Source organism: Urocitellus parryii, chromosome 13, assembly GCF_045843805.1.
Source record: "Urocitellus parryii isolate mUroPar1 chromosome 13, mUroPar1.hap1, whole genome shotgun sequence".
Classification (NCBI taxonomy): domain Eukaryota; kingdom Metazoa; phylum Chordata; class Mammalia; order Rodentia; family Sciuridae; genus Urocitellus; species Urocitellus parryii.
Window position 1 is genome coordinate 50,074,656 of NC_135543.1, and position 20,671 is coordinate 50,095,326.

The 20,671-nt window shown below is 38.9% G+C and overlaps 1 pseudogene; it reads left to right on the forward strand.

Annotated features, from left to right (window-relative positions):
* The first annotated feature begins 4,316 nt into the window (after window positions 1-4,316).
* Window positions 4,317-6,838, forward strand: LOC144249940 (heat shock protein HSP 90-beta pseudogene; annotated as a pseudogene).
* The last annotated feature ends 13,833 nt before the right edge of the window (window positions 6,839-20,671 follow it).

Here is a 20,671-nt window from a genome sequence, read left to right on the forward strand (position 1 = left end):
TGAACTGTCTCACACCTGATCTTTACCTTGCTGTCTATGACCACATTGGGGAAGCAATCTCCAGCCTACCTACACACATTTTTCAGAAATGCAAATGCTTGGGTTCTGAACTTGAACTCCTGAATGAGGGTTCCTGATGATAGGCCTGGACTTTGGGTCTTTTAAAATCTCCCCATGTAAATAGAGTTTATTGTAAGGTTAGAAATCACTATTTAAAAAAAAATTTAAATTAATTTTTAATTAAAAATTTTTAATGTTTAAAAATTCCTGTAGGCATAGATGAAAAAAATGATATCCAATGAAAATATCTTGGTTCCTAAAAGCAATAAAAGCATTAATATTTTGAAATAATACCTATAAAGGTAGTTTTTGTTTAAAACTATTAAAATCTGTTCTTAACTTGTGTCCAGTTTCACTAAAAAAAACTGGCGATTGACCATGAAAAGAAAAATGTACACATACAACTTTAATATAAATATTTTATAAGGAGTTTTATGTTTAGTATTTATAGAGTAACAATTTCATATTTTGATTAACTAAAAATGCCTCAGGTTAAATTCATTAAATAATAGCAGTTTTGAAAATGACTAATTGCCATAAAATAGGCATTTCACTTTATGAATGTGATGTGCATACAAGCCTGTTTACCTAAATGATGTTATTATGTGAAAGAATATGACATGTGTCCAGAGGAAAACTTCTTAATGGATTTTTTAAAAACTTGTTTTATTCTTACTGCTAGTTAAATGTCTTCAGAAAGAAAAAAAAAAGTGTTTCAAAGTACATTTAATAAGACCTGAAATTTTCTTCCTTCCTTCCTTCCTTCCTTCCTTCCTTCCTTCCTTCCTTCCTTCCTTCCTTCCTTCCTTCCCAGGGTCGCTCAGCCACTGAGCCACATCCTCAGCCTCCATTTTTAAACATACATTTTATTTAGAGACAGAGTTTTGCTAAGTTGCTTAGGGCCTCACTAAGGTGCTGAGGCTGGCTTTCAACTTGGCTATCCTCCTGCCTCAGCCTCTCACGCTGCTGTGATTATTGGCATGCACCACTGCTTCTGATGGAATTTTTAAAAAGATAATGGATATATACAGTGAATACATAATTATCTATGTTAAGTTTAAATATTACACAAATATAAAACATTTATGAGGTGATATTTGATATAGGATAAAGAGATAAAATGGGCTGAGGATAACTATCTTAATAATTTTAGGTACAATAAAAACAAATTTAAAATATGTCTAATGATGAGTGCATTGCTCATGGAGGTCCACATGTAACGTGGATATTTTTTTCTTTGGAATGCTGTATGAACACAGATCTGGAGTTTGTCTGCAAGTCTTCTGGTTCCTCCTGCCAAAAAGATGTGGATGGGAAGGGGAACAAAGAAGTCAATTGAAGAATCATTGTCCATGGAATAATGTTGGGAGTGAGGAGGGCTCAGGCGACAGGGTCTACTGGGCAGCTCAGTTGTGATTGAGGCAGCCATGGACACAGGGTTATTTTCTTTGTTTTTTAAAAAAATGTTTTAATTAATGTATTATACATGGTAGCAGAGTTCATTTTGACATAGTCATACATGTGTGGAAAATAATTGGCTCCATTTAAATCCCTAGTAAATTCCACTTTTCCTCCCCTCCTACCTGCCCCTATTCTGCTGCATTTACTTTTCATCTACTTAAATCCCCAGCCCTTTTTATAGTTTATCTTGAGACAGGATCTCATTAAGTTGTTTAGGGCCTCACTAAATTGCTAAGGCTGGCTTTGATCCTCCTGCCTGAGTCTCCCAAGTCACTGAGATTACAGGCATGTACCACTGTGTCTGGCTATTTATTATTTTTTAAATTAGTGCTTTATAGATATACATGGAGGTGGAATTCACTGTGGTATATTCATGTATGTACATAGAATAGTTCGGTTAATTTCATTCCACTGTCCCTCCCTTTTCTGGTTTATCCTCCCTCCCCCTCAACCCCCTTCCTCTACTCCATTGATCTTTCCCTCTAATTTTGTGGGATCCTCCATTTGTTTCTCCTTATTTTGGTCTAGCTTCTAAATATCAAAACAGTCTGTCCTTAACTTTCTTTGTCTGAATTATTTTACTTAGTGGGATGTTCTCTAGTCCCATCCATTTACCATCAAATGCCATAATTTCATTCTTTTTTTTTGATACCTGTAATTGAATTCAGGGGCACTTGACCACCAAGCCACATACTCACCTCTATTATGTATTTTATTTAGAGATAGGGTGTCACAGAGTTGCTTAGTGCCATGCTTTTGCTGAGGTTGGCTTTGAACTCGCAATCCTCCTGCCTCAGCCTCCTAAACTGCTGGGATTACAGGTGTGCACCACTGCACCTGGTCCATAATTTCATTCTTTATGGAGGAGTAAAACTCTTGTGTATACATCACACATTTTCTTTAGCTGTTCATCAGTTAACAGGCTTTGAGACTGGTTCTATAACTTGGTTATTGTGAATTGCACTACTGTAAACATTGACATGGTTGTACCACTACAGTAGGCTGATTTTAGGTCTTTTGGATAAATACTGAGGAGTGAGATAGCTGGGTCATATGGTGGTTCCATTCCTAGGTTTTTGAGCAATCTCCATACAGGTTTTCAGAGTGAATGTACTAATTTACAGTTCCACTACCAATGTCTGAGTGTTGAGTGTACCTTTCCCCCTAGCATTTATTATTATTTGTATTCTGAAACCTCCTCCTCCCCACTGGGGACAAGAAAAGTGGGGTGGAGCAGTCCAGAGAGCTAATTACTCCCTGGGAATGGTATACCTGACCCAGGATTTAACACAGCCTCCATGGGAACTCAGGCAAACACTGGAATACTGGAGAGGACACCTCAGATTCACAGCTGCAGGTAGTGAGATCTCAGACACAGGTGGGACAACCATGGATAGTAGAGGGGAATGGTGCCCACCATTCACAACCCTTGGTAGTAAGAGTTCAGATGCAGGTGGCCCCACCCAGGGTTTCTACCTGGGACCCCATCTGGGGTCTATGATGTTTACCTGGGCTGGAGGAAGACACAAGGTTCAATGAACAGATGACTAAGTTAGAATTTATAGATAGGCTTCTGTGAATGGCAGAGTAAGGCAGCATGATAGGAATTGATGCAACACCCTTCTTGAATGGTGGCACCTGAAGGTGGGGAGAAGTCCTCCAGTGGAACAGGTGGAGGTGGGAAGCAGTAGCAACTCAGAGGTCCTCAATGGAGCAAAGAACAGACAATAATAACGCTCACGGAGCAACATCCTGTACTTTGCCCAGACCAACGGACTGAGGCAATGAATGTTCTGTACTGGGCGGTTTGTCTTAGAAGAACAAAGGGTAGAGTCTTCATAACCAGAGAACAGATGTCCTGTCCTGAGGAACTGGAGAGGCAGGCAGGAATTGAGGCAGCGATGACATGTTTGTATATCTGGCTTCTGGCTCACAGCTGAAGGCTGCTCTTTACAGCCTGGTATTATTGGCCACTTAACCCCAGGCTGCTCAGTGCCTTCCCCAGGGCATTTCTCTGATTACAGGTGGCCAGATGAGGCTTTTGCAACTTGTGTCCTTCAGACTTTCATAGACATGCCATGTATTTTTTAAAGAGGGGATGGAAAGGATTTCCCCAACCCACCCCATTTTTTTAGTAACAGATACATCCAGAGGCTCATAAGGAACATGAACCTAATAATGGGAACATTCTTTAATTCATCACACATATTGAGTAATCACTATACGCTACCTTTGACACTATCATGGTGAACAAATAGATAAATAGCTTCTGACCCCAGAAAGCTTGAAATCCCATGGAGTGGAAGATGATCATCAAATCATCACACTAGTATATAAGGACCTTGTTATCCATGGTGACTAGTACTAGAATAGTGACACCTAATATGAATATATACTTAAAGTGGGGATTAGTGAATAGTGGGGGTATTAATTTTTTATTGATGTGTAATAAATTATCACAAACAGTGACTTAAATGACACACAAGTATTATTTTACAGGTTTCATGGGTCTAGAGTCTGGGCATGTTTCTTTGGGTTCTTTGCTTAGGGTCTCACCAGGCTTTTGAGGTGTTAGACGGAGCTATAAACTCATATGGAGCTTAGGGTACTCTTCTCAAATCTCTAGTTATTAAAAAAAATAGGTTATAAGATTAAGGTTGCTGCTTTCTTGCTGGCTGTCAACTGGGGGGCCAGTTCTCAGCTTCTTGAGCTGCCTGCTGTTCCCTACCATATGGCCCTCTTCACAATATGGCAACAAGAGGATCTCAAAATTCTGATCTCGCTCTTGAGTCACCCCCACGCTGCCTAGGTGTCGCGAGTGAGTCGGACACTCTTCGGGCCCACCCTTCTCTTAACACTCGCAGTCCTTTCTCTCTCAAGATGCCTGAGGAAGTACACCATGGAGAGGAGGAGGTGGAGACGTTTGCCTTTCAGGCAGAAATTGCCCAACTCATGTCTCTCATCATCAATACCTTTTATTCCAACAAGGAAATTTTCCTTCGGGAATTGATCTCTAGTGCTTCTGATGCCTTGGACAAGATTCGCTATGAGAGCCTGACAGACCCTTCCAAGTTGGACAGTGGTAAAGAGCTGAAAATTGACATAATCCCCAACCCTCAGGAAAGGACTCTGACTTTGGTGGACACAGGCATTGGCATGACCAAGGCTGATCTCATAAACAACTTGGAAACCATTGCCAAGTCTGGAACTAAAGCATTTATGGAGGCTCTTCAGGCTGGTGCAGACATATCCATAATTGGGCAATTTGGTGTTGGATTTTATTCTGCTTATCTAGTGGCAGAGAAAGTGGTTGTGATCACAAAGCATAATGATGATGAACAGTATGCTTGGGAGTCTTCTGCTGGGGGATCTTTCACTGTGCGGGCTGATCATGGTGAGCCCATTGGCCGGGGTACTAAAGTCATTCTCCACCTCAAAGAAGACCAGACAGAGTACTTGGAGGAGAGGTGGGTCAAAGAAGTGGTGAAGAAGCACTCACAGTTCATAGGCTATCCAATCACCCTTTATTTGGAGAAGGAACGAGAGAAGGAAATCAGTGATGATGAGGCAGAGGAAGAGAAAGGTGAGAAAGAAGAGGAAGATAAAGATGATGAGGAGAAACCCAAGATTGAAGATGTGGGCTCAGATGAGGAGGATGACACTAGTAAGGATAAGAAGAAGAAAACAAAGAAGATTAAGGAGAAATATATTGATCATGAAGAACTGAACAAGACCAAGCCCATTTGGACCAGAACCCCTGATGACATCACTCAGGAAGAATATGGAGAATTCTACAAGAGCCTAACCAATGATTGGGAAGACCACCTGGCAGTCAAGCACTTCTCTGTAGAAGGTCAGTTGGAATTCAGGGCATTGCTGTTCATCCCTCGGCGGGCTCCCTTTGACCTCTTTGAGAACAAGAAGAAGAAGAACAACATCAAACACTATGTCCGTTGTGTGTTCATCATGGACAGTTGTGATGAGCTGATACCAGAGTATCTCAATTTTTTATTCGTGGTGTTGTTGACTCTGAGGATCTGCCCCTGAATATCTCCCGAGAAATGCTCCAGCAGAGCAAAATCTTGAAAGTTATTCCCAAAAACATTGTGAAGAAGTGCCTTGAGCTCTTCTCTGAGTTGGCAGAAGATAAGGAGAACTATAAAAAATTCTGAGGCATTCTCTAAAAATCTTAAGCTTGGAATCCATGAAGATTCTACTAATCGGCGACGCCTTTCTGAGCTGCTGCACTATCACACCTCTCAGTCTGGAGATGAGATGACTTCTCTGTCAGAGTATGTATGAAGGAGACACAGAAGTCCATCTATTACATTACTGGTGAAAGCAAAGAGCAGATGGCCAACTCTGCTTTTGTGGAGCGTGTGCGGAAGAGTGGCTTTGAGGTAGTATATATGACTGAGCCTATTGATGAGTACTGTGTACAGCAACTCAAGGAGTTTGATGGGAAGAGCCTGGTCTCTGTGACCAAGGAAGGCCTGGAGCTACCTGAGGATGAGGAGGAAAAAAAGAAAATGGAGGAGAGCAAGGCGAAATTTGAGAACCTTTGCAAGCTTATGAAAGAAATCTTGGATAAAAAGGTTGAGAAGGTGACAATCTCCAATAGGCTTGTGTCTTTACCCTGCTGCATTGTTACCAGCACCTATGGCTGGACAGCCAACATGGAGCGGATTATGAAGGCCCAGGCACTTCGAGACAACTCCACAATGGGCTACATGATGGCCAAAAAGCACCTGGAGATTAACCCTGATCACCCCATTGTGGAGACATTGCGGCAAAAGGCAGAGGCAGATAAAAATGACAAGGCTGTCAAGGACCTGGTGGTGCTGCTATTTGAAACTGCGCTGCTCTCTTCTGGCTTCTCACTTGAGGATCCTCAGACCCACTCCAATCGCATCTACCGCATGATAAAGCTAGGCCTAGGCATTGATGAAGATGAAGTGACAGCAGAGGAACCCAGCAGTGCTGTTCCTGATGAGATACCCCCTCTCGAGGGTGATGAGGATGCATCTCGCATGGAAGAAGTAGATTAGGAGTTGCTACTGAGAAATCTGCCCTCTGTATAGTTTCCCCATGGCTCCCACAGTAGCCTTGAGTGGCCCTCTCCCACCTGGCTTCCTCTGCTGATTGATGTTATAGTGGTTTTTTCTCCTGTCCTTGGCATCTTAATTAAGGCAGGAAATAAGGGCCTCAAGCCCTCCATCCCCTACCTAGTTTGGCCGCAGGGTTGGATGTTGTATTGTGTTTTTGTTTTATTTTGTTCCACAATTAAAGTATGCAAAATAAAGAAGATGCAGTTTTATACAGAAAAAAAATTCTGATCTCTCCAACTTCTGTTATGTGCTCAATTGATTAAGCCAGCCCCTCCCCCCCCATGATACTCACTACTGCTTAACTCAGTGTCAAATGACTAGGACCTTATTCCAGCTGCATTGGATGGCGAAAGAATTTTGCAGATAAAATTAAGATCTTTCACTGGGATTTTTCTGAAAGTTAGTGTGAATCTTTAAATAACCATTTGCCTTTATTCTTTCCAATGAATACTATTTGTTGATTTCCTCTACCAATTTGGGTGCCTATGTTTTCATATGCAAAAATTTTAGGTATACTATAAAATTGACTATATTTTTGTATTATTTAAGGTATTTCATTGATTTGACTGTCAGTTATTGTTATAGAACTATGCTGCTTACTGGTGAATGGTTTTGCTTTATAATATATTTTAAGCCTGGAAGGACAATTCCATCCTCAGTGCTTAAAAAAAAAAATCACAGCTATTTTTACTTATTTACTCTTACAAGATACTTTAGAATTTATTCATCCAGCTTTGGAACAATTTTTACTAATGTTGATATAACAACTGATGTGGGAGGCCAACCTTCCAGGTGACTGAATTACACTCCCCAGCTGGGTGCTGAGGTGCTCAGTCACAGAAATGGATGTGTCTTGCTACAGCCCCATGGGTGAAGCTATGCTCACCTGTTCCTTTGTAATATAACCCCTCGCCCTGTTTAGGATAGAATCTTCCAGGGAAGTGCCTTGTGTGTGTCCCCTCCTCTTACTGTGCCCTTGGGTGTGGCCTACCCAGGTGTCAGTCAACCTGCTGACAGTGGACATCATGAAGATAGACTCAGCCCCCTGAAACCTGACCCCTTGCCTCATTTGCATAGCTTCTCCTCAATAAAAGGGGTCAGCGTGTGTGTGCTCTCTCTCTCTCTCTTTCTGTGGACCCTTAAGGTTAGAGGAGCCGTCACATCACAGCAACCCCAAAGAAAAAGGTATTTGTGTCTCTTGTGTGGTTATTTCGTGCAGCCCAGTTAGCCCAATTTAACTAGAGTGACCCCTGAGCCTTTTAGTCTCCAGAACAGAAACCCGGCAATTGGCGCCCAACGTGGGGCAAAAGGTCTGCATCTTTAAGCCGCTGGGACAAAAGTGACAAATGCTGGCTCCTAAGGGGACTCCAATTTAAATATTAAAGAAAGTTAGTGAAGTTGAAAGTTCTCTCCAGAAGTTAAGCATGCTTAGGATTGCAGAGTATTGTGGGCAGAATTGTAGAAAGTAAGTGAATTAGACAAAAGAAAAATCTGTCATGTTAAAATTTTTAATATTGGGGTATAATTGTAGAGACTCTAAATAAATATAGTTATTAAGATGATTGATGGGCTATGTTGTTAAGTTGAGTCCTCTCCATGGAAAGCGCACTTTTGTGGATTTTTAAAAATTGTTTTTATAAATCTTTATAAAAGATTTTTTGGGGTCTAGGATTGTTGCTCAGCTTCCGATTGGTTCTTCCACAGTCACTCAGACGGGACTTCTAGTCCCGCCTTCCAGCCACTAACCTGTACTACTGTGTTTCAGATTTCTACCGGAGCTACTCAGAGCATGTATTTTTAAAAATGCCTACCTGTAAATGCTAACGAAAGATATCTTTTTCAGACAAAATTTAATTCCACAGGTTTCTATGTTGCAGCCCTAAATTTAAGTTAGTTCTGAGTTAAATAACCTGACTTTTCTCTATAGTCGTTACTAAATAATGTTCTATTGATGAGAGATATCAAACATGCTTCTTTATATTTTACTTTGAATTTTGGAGGTTATGAGGATGCATTTGCTCGCCACAGGAACAAAGCTGGCAATGTTCCGTGATAACCAAAAAATCCTTATTCTTATTCCTAACTATAAAAAATAAATATGTATACTCAAGGATCTTATTTCAGTTACATCAAGTGATGTCACATAAAAGAGTGCACTCCTAGTTAAAGATAAATTAAAATGGATCCAAATATTTTAAGACCACGTGGTTACATGAAGTTAATACAATTATAAATTATGTTCTTATTCTTAATATATATTTTTCTATATATTTAGATAACCTATATTTGTTAATCTATAAAATAATTAGCACATGCCTAATTGATTAGTTAATATATATTTGCCTAATTGTTTTTCTTCAACAGAAAACCCATAATTTATGTTTTATATTTACATTTATCAGATACTCTGCATTTTCAGTTACAGATATTTGAGATGAATGTGTTTACTATAAATTTACTTTTAAGAGAAAATACAATCTTCAAGTAGTTTCTAATTTTCAAAGTTCAAATTCATAAGATGATAAATAATTATGATTATGTCTACAAAATATCTAAGGATTTTAACTATATTTTCATTAATATTTCTTATCAAAGTACAATAATTTGTTTATAGATTCTAAGGTTTTCAAAAATTGTTCCAAAGTATAACCAAAAAAAAAATTTCTAAAAAAAAAGATGCTTCAACAAAAAAAAAAAAGCACACATGGATCCTAAAAAAAAGAAAGAAATCATCTTTGGGTAAAACAAGGTCTTTATATTCATTTTCCTAAGTAAAAAAGATTTTTATATTGTTATCTAAACAAATGATGTAAAAAGTAAAAATGATTAAAAAAGAGATTTATATATACTAAACTGACTATAATTAATTTAAGGATATTTCAGGCTATTTTCCTAATTTAACTATACTAATGTGAGCTAAGATTTTGTCCATATTTTAACATGATAAACACCTATTAAAATGTAAGTTTATTTCTTTAAAGAAAGATCCTTATTGCCTAATAATTCTTACTGTTTAAGACAAAGATTAATTTTAATAAATAAATTCAAATTGTTGATTAAATATTAAGTATATTGAACTACTAACTTAAATCCCGATTTTAACAATTGTCCTTAGAGACTAAAATTGATTGATTCTAAGACACTGAGATACTAATTTTTACATATTTTTGTTTGTTAGATAATATAAAATAATAAAAAAACATTTTATTAAGACTAAGTTTCTCCAAATTAAAGTTATATATTAATTTTAAACAATAAAGTTTACAAACTTAGAAAAATTCATTGATATTATATAAGTTCTCTGACTAGATCTATTGTCCATAAAAATACAGTAAGATTTATACACTGCTCCCTACACAAAAAATAACCTTAATCATATTTTTTAAAGACAATTAAGAGATACCTATTTAAAGGATCATCTCTCAAAAAGATTGAGGATTCTTTCTAAATTGTTAGGATGGATCGACTAGTCTATATTAACAAATTTTAATAATCCATAAAAGGTAAATCTATTCTTAGTCATTTAAATACTTGTACTATTATCTATAACTTAAACTAATAATACTATGACTTATGCCAAGCCTTTACTCAATTTTATTAAATAAGGAAAAGGGGAAATATAGGATCCCAGAGAGACACTAGATTTTACAAAATACTTTAAAAGTTTTTTCTTAAATTGCAATATTGAGAGTCTTAATATTACTGAACATGATTCAGTAAATTAAATCAGATATCAAAGGAGAGTTTAAACCAGTCATCATGATAATGACTGAGAAACCTGGCCCAGGAAGGTAAATTTCCAGCTACAGAGTTTGTAGCCATCCAGCTTCAATAGCTTGTCAGGTAAATAAAAATTATGAAAAGACTTGTATGGACCCATTTCCCAGGTCCACCTTTAATGTGTCTTGCAGTGTGGACTGGAACGTCCACCCATGAAACTAGATTAATTGTCCTGACTGTAATGGTCAGTTATACCTATATATTGATTCTATGGTAAACAGACTGTCTAGAAGTATCTTTTGAGAAAAAGACAATGTTGAAATAACGGATTGTTCCACATCCCAATGGATGGTGGCTATAGACCAGATGTAACACCAATTAAGGGCCAGTTTTGTATGAGGGATCTCCTCTTCATCTGTCTCTCTCAGCTTTGTCACTATGTTACTGTTTGTCTGTCTGTGGCCTGTCTCCTTCCTTCCTGAACGCATCCCCACCAGCCCAGTGCTGTGAGCTGGGCCCTCCATGGAGAAGAAACCTGAGTTTGCTGATCCTAGGGTAAATGCTGGCATGGAGGCCACGGGGGCATTATCTATCAAGGAGACAGAGAGCCCTCTTGGGGACGATGGCATGCACACTCCACATCACCCTGTTTGGCCCCGGAGAATGGCTGGTTAGCCAGTGACGGGTAAGATTCCTCAAGGGAGGGACAACCTAAGACAGGCACAGTCGCAGAGGGGACATCAGGAGAAAATTTGGGGGCCAACAGAGGTGAGGCAAAGAACCTCACCCCCCCACTGGTGCAAAGGCCTAATTCTTCTCCCCTTCTGAGAGAGGTCTCCTGCCCCATGGCTGCTTTGCTCCCCACATCCAGCTCAGATCAGAACCCTAGAGACAGATACCTAGTCAACAGTGACTGCCTGCTCACCACAGCAGGAGACAACTGCAGCTACAGGAATGGGCCATGTCTGGATGCTTTTCTCTTTCTTGGTACTCATTTTTTTTCTATGCCTTTCCTTTTCCTTTCTTTTCTCATCAGGGTTCTCCTTTGACAATAAATTTAATAGAAGAAGAGAAAATGTTAGAAAAGCCTTCAGTTGCAACTAACAGCTGCGAGCATATAGAGTTTCCTCACAGTATCGTTACATTAGGCAGAAGATGATTGGCTTATGGATATTATCTTGCTTATGTAGATTGACAGGCACACCCCACTCAAACCCTATAATAGTTGTGTACATTCCAAAAAGAAACTGAGCTACTGGACATTGACTTGAGGTTTGTCACCAGCCAGTTATCACCAGCTCCTGGGACTGAGGTAGCCAAATAACCGAGCAACAAATTGACCACACCAGTGACAGAAACTTATGCTAGACAGCAGATAAAAAACCCAAGCCAGCCAATTATGCTGGACTTTAGTGACTAAGACTACATTTACCTTTATGGACAATTGTTGGAAAGATTATTAAAATAGATTTTTCCAAGGGTATTTGTATTACTGACAGACCTAATTAACTCCTTAAATATGAGAGTGAAGAGAAAAAATGATAAATATCCTGTAGCCTATAAGAATACAATTTATTGCCTCATTAATTATTGCCAGCTAATATTTCAGAACTATAATATGCTGAAGTTAATATTCAGGCTTTGAAACAGGTGTATGTCTATTAACCAGACCTAGACAAACTGCTGATCTCATAATCCCTAAAGTAACTTCTTTAAATATCATTCCTTGCTTATTCAATTTCGGCCTTTGTGGCTATGTCTTAAAACTTACAATGTATGGATTTTCTTAATGTTTGACTTAAATTACATCCAACTTCCTTCATGGTCAGATAAGTACTGATGGAAGGATGAGAACTAAGTAATGATGTTCTAGAAGACAATGTAATGAATAATGTGAGTGAGCGCTTTGCTCTATGGTTTATGGAGAGGCCTAAATGCCATGACAATGACAATGTCTGTTACTGTGGCCAAACACAATGCCTCCCAATAAAATTGGGAAAAGATTAAAAATCTTCTGATGAGTGTTTGGCAAGGTAATATTAATCCAGATTATTGTGTTGACTGTTATGAAGATAATATGTTTTCTACTAATTCTTTTTGCATTTAAATAGCAGATTGTGATGACCTTGGACCAAGAGCCAAGTGACTAAAAGAAAATTTCCCAGTTACATTCTTTTTTTTTTTATATTAAGAAAGGGGGAATATGTGGGAGGCCAACCTTCCGGGTGACTGAATTACACTCCCCAGCTGGGTGCTGAGGTGCTCAGTCACAGAAATGGATGTGTCTTGCTACAGCCCCATGGGTGAAGCTATGCTCACCTGTTCCTTTGTAATATAACCCCTTGCCCTGTTTAGGATAGAATCTCCCAGGGAAGTGCCTTGTGTGTGTCCCCTCCTCTTACTGTGCCCTTGGGTGTGGCCTACCCAGGTGTCAGTCAGCCTGCTGACAGCAGACATCATGAAGATAGACTCAGCCCCCTAAAACCTGACCCCTTGCCTCATTTGCATAGCTTCTCCTCAATAAAAGGGGTCGGCGTGTGCTCTCTCTCTCTCTCTTTCTGTGGACCCTTAAGGTCAGAGGAGCCGTCACAGCAACCCCAAAGAAAAAGGTATTTGTGTCTCTTGTGTGGTTATTTCGTGAAGCCCAATTAGCCCAATTTAACTAGAGTGACCCCTGAGCCTTTTAGTCTCGAGAACAGAAACCCGGCAAACTGAGGTAAATATGTAAACTGATTTTGGAAATTTACATCTTTAGAGTATTAAATATATCTATTCAGGAACATGACCTCTGTGTGAATTTTAATTTTTTTGTAAAATTTGATGGTTTTCCTCATACAGGATCAAAATGTTTTACCAGTTATTATATATATGAAATGTGTATATAAATATGTATATGTATGTGTATATAAATATGCACATATGTAAATATTCATATGTATTTATGTGTATATAAATATTATATATAAAATATGTATATATAATACATGTGTATCTCTCTCTCTGTATATATATATATATATATATATATATATATATATATATACACACACACACACACACACACACACACCAGTATGGGGTGTGTGTGTATATGTGTGTGTGTTTGTATATGAATGCATTTTTTTCTCCATTGCACTTCTAAAGGATTTTTGTTGGTATTAAAAAAAAAAAACATTTCTTGTGTATTTTAAATTTTTCTTAACTGGATTTCACTATGTAGATAATAATTTCATCAGCAAATTATGATTCCTTTTTTCTCATCTTCTACAATTGATATTTTTTGTAAAATTTTTGGTTTTATTGCATTGAGACCTCTAGAAAGATCTGTAATGACAGATGTGAAGGTGGGGGGGTTTTAAATTTGAGTCCAACAGAAGTTTATGCACTTTTTCATGATGTATGATTTTGGCTGTTAGATTAAGGGAGACAGCATGCATTATGTTCTCTGTTTAGTTGCTACAGTTAGAAACCTTTTCTGGTGTTCTCCACCCACTTCCTCCAACTTAATTAAATCTACCAATACGTTATCTTTCCTACTTGAGGTAGGAGAGACATGTAAAATAACTTGTAAAATATAAATAAGTTTAGGTACAAGACAGATCCAATACAACAATAATTCGAGAGAGGACAGGGCCTGCTTTTTCTAGGATCTTCTTTTCCTGAGAAGGTGACATTTGGAGTGTGACCCGAATGGAAATCAAAATGAGGGATCTGAAAACAGATCTCCTGGATCCAAATTCTACCTCTGACCCACCTGTTAAATGGTGACTTGCTGTGCCTCATTTCCTCATCTATAGATGGAGATAATAAGTCCTTCTTCATACAGTTGTTGGGAAGATTAAAGGATGTGGTGCCCAGCAGAGCATGCCCCTCAGATCTCTGACCGGAGGGAGTGCCATTGATTGGCAGCCCATGTTGCTGCACTCTGAGTTCATTGTCACGTTTGCTCTGGCAGACCCACTCCTGGGGGACATTGGACTTCCCTAACAGGTGACTTTGCCCTGAGGGACTTTGATAAGGTTTTTAAAGAACTGACAGGTAACTTAAGATGCACACACCCTTTCCTTCCTTCCTTCCTCTATTTTTTTTTTTCTTCACCTGGGATCATGATCTGACAGCTCTCCCAATTTTCTCTTACACAAGTTTCCCCAATGAATTTCTTACCTGTTCAATTCAATCTTGGCTTCTGCTTCTTGAAGGACCCAGGCTAACACAGATGAGTGAATATGTATTACATTATTTGCATATGATTTGGCACATGTTAGGTCTTGATAAATTTGAGATTTAAAAAAAATATTAACTTGTGGAAAGAGAGCATTTTCACAGCTGGAGGAATGATGAATGCCAAGGGCCCATCCTGGGAAAGAGGTTTGCAGATTCAAGGAAAAGAAAGAACAAGTGGATCTGAATCACAGTGAGAAAAGAGGAGAACAAAACAAAATGAGCACAGAGCAAAGCAGAAGCCAAATCATTAAAGACCTTGGAGGTCATTTTAGTTAATTCTATCTGCCTGTCTATCTATCTATCTATCTATCTATCTATCTATCTATCTATCTATCTATCTATCATGTATCATCTGTCTGCTTTATAAAACCATCTGGCTTTTTTTTTAAAAATAGAGAATGGACTGCAGGGAGAAGATCATAGGCAGAGAAACCAAATAGCAGCCTATTTTAGCAGCTCATATGGGATATAATGGTAGCCAGGTGGATAGAAAAGAGGAGATAGTAATATTGTTTGCCAATGAGATTGATGAAATAGTGGGAGAAATTGATGCAGGAGAAAATTGTATGCACAAGGTCTTTGAGACAGCAAGATGGGATTCAGAGTATAAGTGGAGGGACCAACCTTGTCATAAGCAGGGAGATGGAATGAGTAGCAATACAGGTAAGTTGGTGGAACTGACAAGAGAATGCCTTGTGCCTTCTTATGTATGGCAATGGAGAGCATAGAGTATGAGCAGTGTGCTTCCAGTACTGAGGTTCATGTGGTGAGAGATGAAAATCAGTCTCCATCAGAAAGGATTGCCAGGAACTCATTGTCTTCAGGGTGCTGTCAGGATGAAGTAAGAAGGTGAAGGAAAGAGTTTGGAAAGAAAGGAATATGGGTTCAGATTGGGCTCTGCAGAGTCATATGGAGATACCTGTGGTGGTCTACATGTGGGGTTGGAGGGTTTGGCTTTTGAAGGTGACAAGTGAAGATGAGAAATGGTATGGGTTAATTACCTCTAGAAACTCAAGAGCTGTTTAAGGACTTAGAGCAACCAGTCTGTATACAACTGGAGTTATACATATTATGAATGATTTTGCCTTTTTTATTTTTTGTATTGGGAATTCAACCCAGGGGCTCTTAAACATTGAGCTACAACCCTAGCCATTTTTAAAATATTTTATTTAGATACGGTCTCACTAAGTTGCTTAGGGCCTCACCAAGTTGCTGAGGCTGGCTTTGAACTCATGATCCTCCTTCCTACCTCAGCCTCCCAAGCCTCTGGGATTACAGGCATACACCACCATGCCTGGGGGTTTTGACTCTTTCTTACTTTAATTATAGTAGAGCATAAGCAAAATACATACATACATACATGCATACACAGACTCACATATGAACACATGTGCACTTCAAATGGGCACGTGACATTCCATCAAGTAAATTTTACACAAGTGCAAAACTGACTAGTTTCTAATTTCTTGTCAAGCACATTAATTTTTTCCTTCCATTGTTAGGGTTCTTTCTAAAGTACAGTTTACCAGGTTTGGGTTTATTGAGCGAAGGCCTAAGAACTTTTTTTTTTTTTTTTTTTTTGGCTAAGAACATTTTTGGCTGTTGAAAAGATCTATTTCCAAAAGGATTTTTTTTCTGTTTTGTTTTACACTTTTATCAGTAATGTGTGAAAAGGTCTGCTTCACAGCAACTCCTCTGTGGGCTTCTAGACCCAGAGGCAAGGCGGTACAAGGCCAGCTGGTTTTGAAATCTCCAATTAACAGTTCTGCTCTTTACTTATTTAAAAATATTTGGTGCCAAAGATCAAACTCAGGGTCTCATACATTCTAGGGTCAACTCTGCTTGCTGGGAAAATTGGATAATTTGAAGGAGGCTGCCCCTCCTTCATCCTCCAGGGTGTAGTTTTATTTTAGGATGTAGATTTATGGTTTGATATAAGGGCGTTTTCTAGTCTTTTAAAATTAGTGGGAAGTGTGTGGCAAGTGGTGCATGATTCTGACCCATCTTAGATTTTTATTACCAATTTTGGGAAGGATATATATATGTGAGGGTAGGTTTATAGACATACACACATACACATACCCATGGGTGTTTAAAATGTTTTTAAAAGTCTGGAGAAAGGATTTTTTTGTGTTTTTTCATTCCATTTCATCTTTATGGAAGTATTTATATGTAAGTTCTTAAGTGCTATGATTTTGAAAGACAAATATATCTAGTTTATTGGTAAAACCAGGGGTTTGTCAAACAATAATAGAGTTTGTTGGTATTTTAGTCATGTCGACAAGTAACTTCATCCAGCCTTAAGATAAGTTTTTCTTTTTTTTTTTTTTAATAGGAAAGTAGAGCCTAGATGCTCTAGGTGGCATTTTAAAATTTTTCTCAATGAAAAAGGATCTAAGATTCATGTCAGAATCCATGGAACTGGAGGGGATCCAAGATGGCGGTCCAGAGGGAGGCAGCAGGCAGCATTCTGTGTGGCTCCATGACCCAGGTCTCAACTAGTGGGAATACTGCTTTGCTGAGAGCTATAGAGGATCCCTCCACAGCTGATCCTGTGGAGGAATAATGGCTGCAGTGCTGCGGGGCCTCGGGCTTCAGTGTTAGAGCAGGACTCTCGACTGCTCATCCACATAGGTCTTGTGGGTGCCTCAGTGGGACCTTGGTTTGAATCTCTGTACCTTCTTCTATCCCGATGACTCGTAAGTTTGGTTTTTTTATGTTATCCCATAACTCTTGGATGTTTTTCTTGTGATTTTTTTACCATCCTTTCTGAGTTGGCTAGACTCTTTTCAAGATGATATATTTTGTCTTCATTATCTGACGTTCTGGCTTCTACTTGCTCCACTCTGTTAGTGATACTCTCAATTGAGTTTTTAATTTGGTTTATCGTTTCCTTCATTTCTAGAATTATTGTTTGATTATTTTTTATAATCTCTATCTCCTGATAAAGATGCTTAACTTCTTCTTTTATCTGTTTATGTAATTCATTCTCAATGTGTTCTTTCACTGCTTGAATTTGCTGTCTCGTATCCTCTTTAAGGTTCCATTCCATCTGTCTAAGGTGTTCTTTGAGTTCTTTATATGACCATTTTTCTGATGACTCTAGGTCTTCCTGAATATTTAGGCTGTCCTGCATTGTTTGTACTCCTTTTATTCCTTGCTTTTTCATGCTGCTCATGTTACTTCTTGTTCTGTTTGACTGCTGAGTTACTGTTTACTCCTATAAATTTATTTGATGCTTGGGAGGAAAGGTATTAGAAGGGAAGAAGTCACTAAAGAGAATGAGAGTAAGCAGGTAGAATTCAAGGAAGGGGGAATAAGAAAATTGAAAAGACAAAAGAAGAAAAAATAGGAAATAAAAAAAGAAAAAAAAATTTAAAAAATAATAAAAAAATAAAAATTAGAAGAAAAAAAATTTAAAAAAATTGAAAAAAAATTTTAAAAAACAACAAGAGAGAAAAATGAAAATGAAAAAACCCAAATCAAAAAAAAGAGAAAAAAAAAACTAATAAATGCAGTCTTAGAGTTTGATTAACTTCTCTTCCAGTAGGTGGTGCTGTGCCCACCAGGCCAAGTTTCTCCTGTCAATCCGCAGGAACCAATCACTATGCAGCAGCTCCTCCTCCCAGACTGGGCGAGTCTCCAATCCTGAGTGCCTAGGGCCTCCTCTTGTGTCTAGTCACTTCCCCACTTTTCCTCTAGCCAGGCCCCTCTCACCGGTGCCGCTCACCACAATACTGGGTACACGCCAGGTCTGCTGCTCCCGGGAGCCCTGTTGTCATGAATGACTGGGCACACTCTTCCAGTTTGCCATTCCCTCAGACCCTAAATTTGTAGAGCTTGGGGCTGAGAATCCTCATCGAATTTTACTTGCCCTCTGGTAGCCATGCCCCCGGTAGCTGGTGCAAGAGACCTCAGATGTCAGCACTGGTGGGAGCGGTAGCGGGAGTTCTGCGCCACAGGTCCCACACCACGTCTGATTCCCTCGGTCTGGCTATCTAGCTCACGGGAGAGCTGGGAGGGGCCCTTAAGGTTTCCCCGATGTGTGGAGAGGGAAGGCTAGGGAATTATATACCTGTAGCCGCAGGTTTCAATGAAGTTATCTCCTCCATCGCCGCAGTCTGGTGACGTCAGTTCTCTGCCATGGTGGTATCTCTTGCAAATGGCGACAGTTCGTTTCCCTTTGCCGGGTGATCAATGCAATGGGTAGGTCCTGACTGTCTCTCCCAAGTCCCGTTTCAAACCTGTGGCCACTACCTATGAAGGCTCGGTTGGCATTTACCTCCGTAGGATCAGAAGGGCTGACCAGTTGTTTCAGCCGGATGGATTAGTGCTGAGTCACAGCTGTTTGTCTGCGGGAAGCAGGCGAATGGGACCTTGAATTCAGCCGATCCGGGCTCAGTGTGTGTTCTGAGAGGCCCAGACTGTTCACCCCAGATCCACGTCAGCTCAGCATTGCCTAGTGATCCTGAGCAAACAGCATTTAGACAGTTTACGACTCCCTATGCCCGCACAGCTGAAGAGGTCAGAGACTTGATCTCTCTGCACCCGCCACCATGTTGGAATCTCCTGGTGCTTAGCTTTTTGAGTTCTTTATACACCCTAGAGATTAGTGCTCTCTCTGATGTGTGAGGGGTAAAAATTTGCCCCCAGGATGTAGGCTCTCTATTCACCTCACAGATTGTTTCTTTTGCCAAGGAGAAACTTTTTAGTTTGAATCTATCCCATTTATTGATTCTTGGTTTTAATCCTTGCACTTTAGGAGTCTTATTAAAAAAAAAAAATTGGGGCCTAATCCCACATGATGAAGATCAGGGCCTATATTCTTCTATTAGACGGAGAGTCTCTGGTTTGATCTACTTTGAGTTGAGTTTTGTGCATGGTGAGAGATAGGGATTTAATTCCATTTTGTTTCGTATGGATTTCCAGTTTTCTCAGCACCATTTGTTGAAGAGGCTATCTTTTTTCCAATGCATGTTTTTGGCACCTTTGTCTAATATAAGATAATTGTAATTTTGTGGGTTAGTCTCTGTATCCTCTATTCTGTACCACTGGTTTACCAGTCTGTTTTGGTGCCAATACCATTCCTGTTTTTGTTACTATTGCTCTGTAGTATAGTTTAAGGTCTAGTATAGTGATACCACCTGCTTTACTCTTCCTGCTAAGGATTTCTTTAGCTATTCTGTGTCTCTTATTTTTCTGGATGAATTTCATAATTTATGTTTTTATTTCTATGATGAATGAAATTGGGATTTTGAATAGAATTGCGTTAAATCTGTATAGTGCTTTTGGTAGTATGGTAATTTTGATGATATTAATTCTGCCTATCCAAGAGCCAGGTAGATCTTTCTATCTTCTAAGGTCTTCTTTGATTTCTTTCTTTAGGGTTCTGTAGTTTTCATTGTATGGATCTTTCACTTCTTTCATTAAGTTGATTCCCAAGTATTTAATTTTTTTGATGTTATTGTAAATGGGGTAGTTTTCCTCATTTCCTTCTCAGAGGATTTGTCACTGATATACAGAAATGACTTTGATTTATGGGCGCTGATTTAGTATCTTGCTACTTTGCTTAATTCATTTACTAGTTCTAGAATACTTTTCAGAAGAGGATATATAGCCAATCAACAAATATATGAAAAAATGTTCATCATCTCTAGCAATTTGTAAAATGCAAATCAAAACTACTTTAAGATATCATCTCACTCCAGTCAGAATGGCAGATATTATGAAGACAAACAACAATAAGTGTTGGTGAGGATGTGGGGAAAAAGGTACACTCAGACATTGCTGGTGGGACTGCAAATTGGTGCAGCCATTATGAAAAGCAGTACAGAGATTCCTTGGATATCTGGGAATGGAACCACCATTTGACCCAAAGGAACATTTTAGTAAGTCTATATACAAAGGATTTAAAATCAGCATACTGCAGGTACACAGCCACATCAATATTTATAGCAGCACAATTCACAGTAGCTAAACTGTGGAACCAACCTGGATGTCCTTCAGTAAATGAATGGATAAAAACACGTGGCATATATACACAATGGAATTTTACTCAACAATAAAAGAGAATAAAATGGCATTTGCAGGTAAATGGA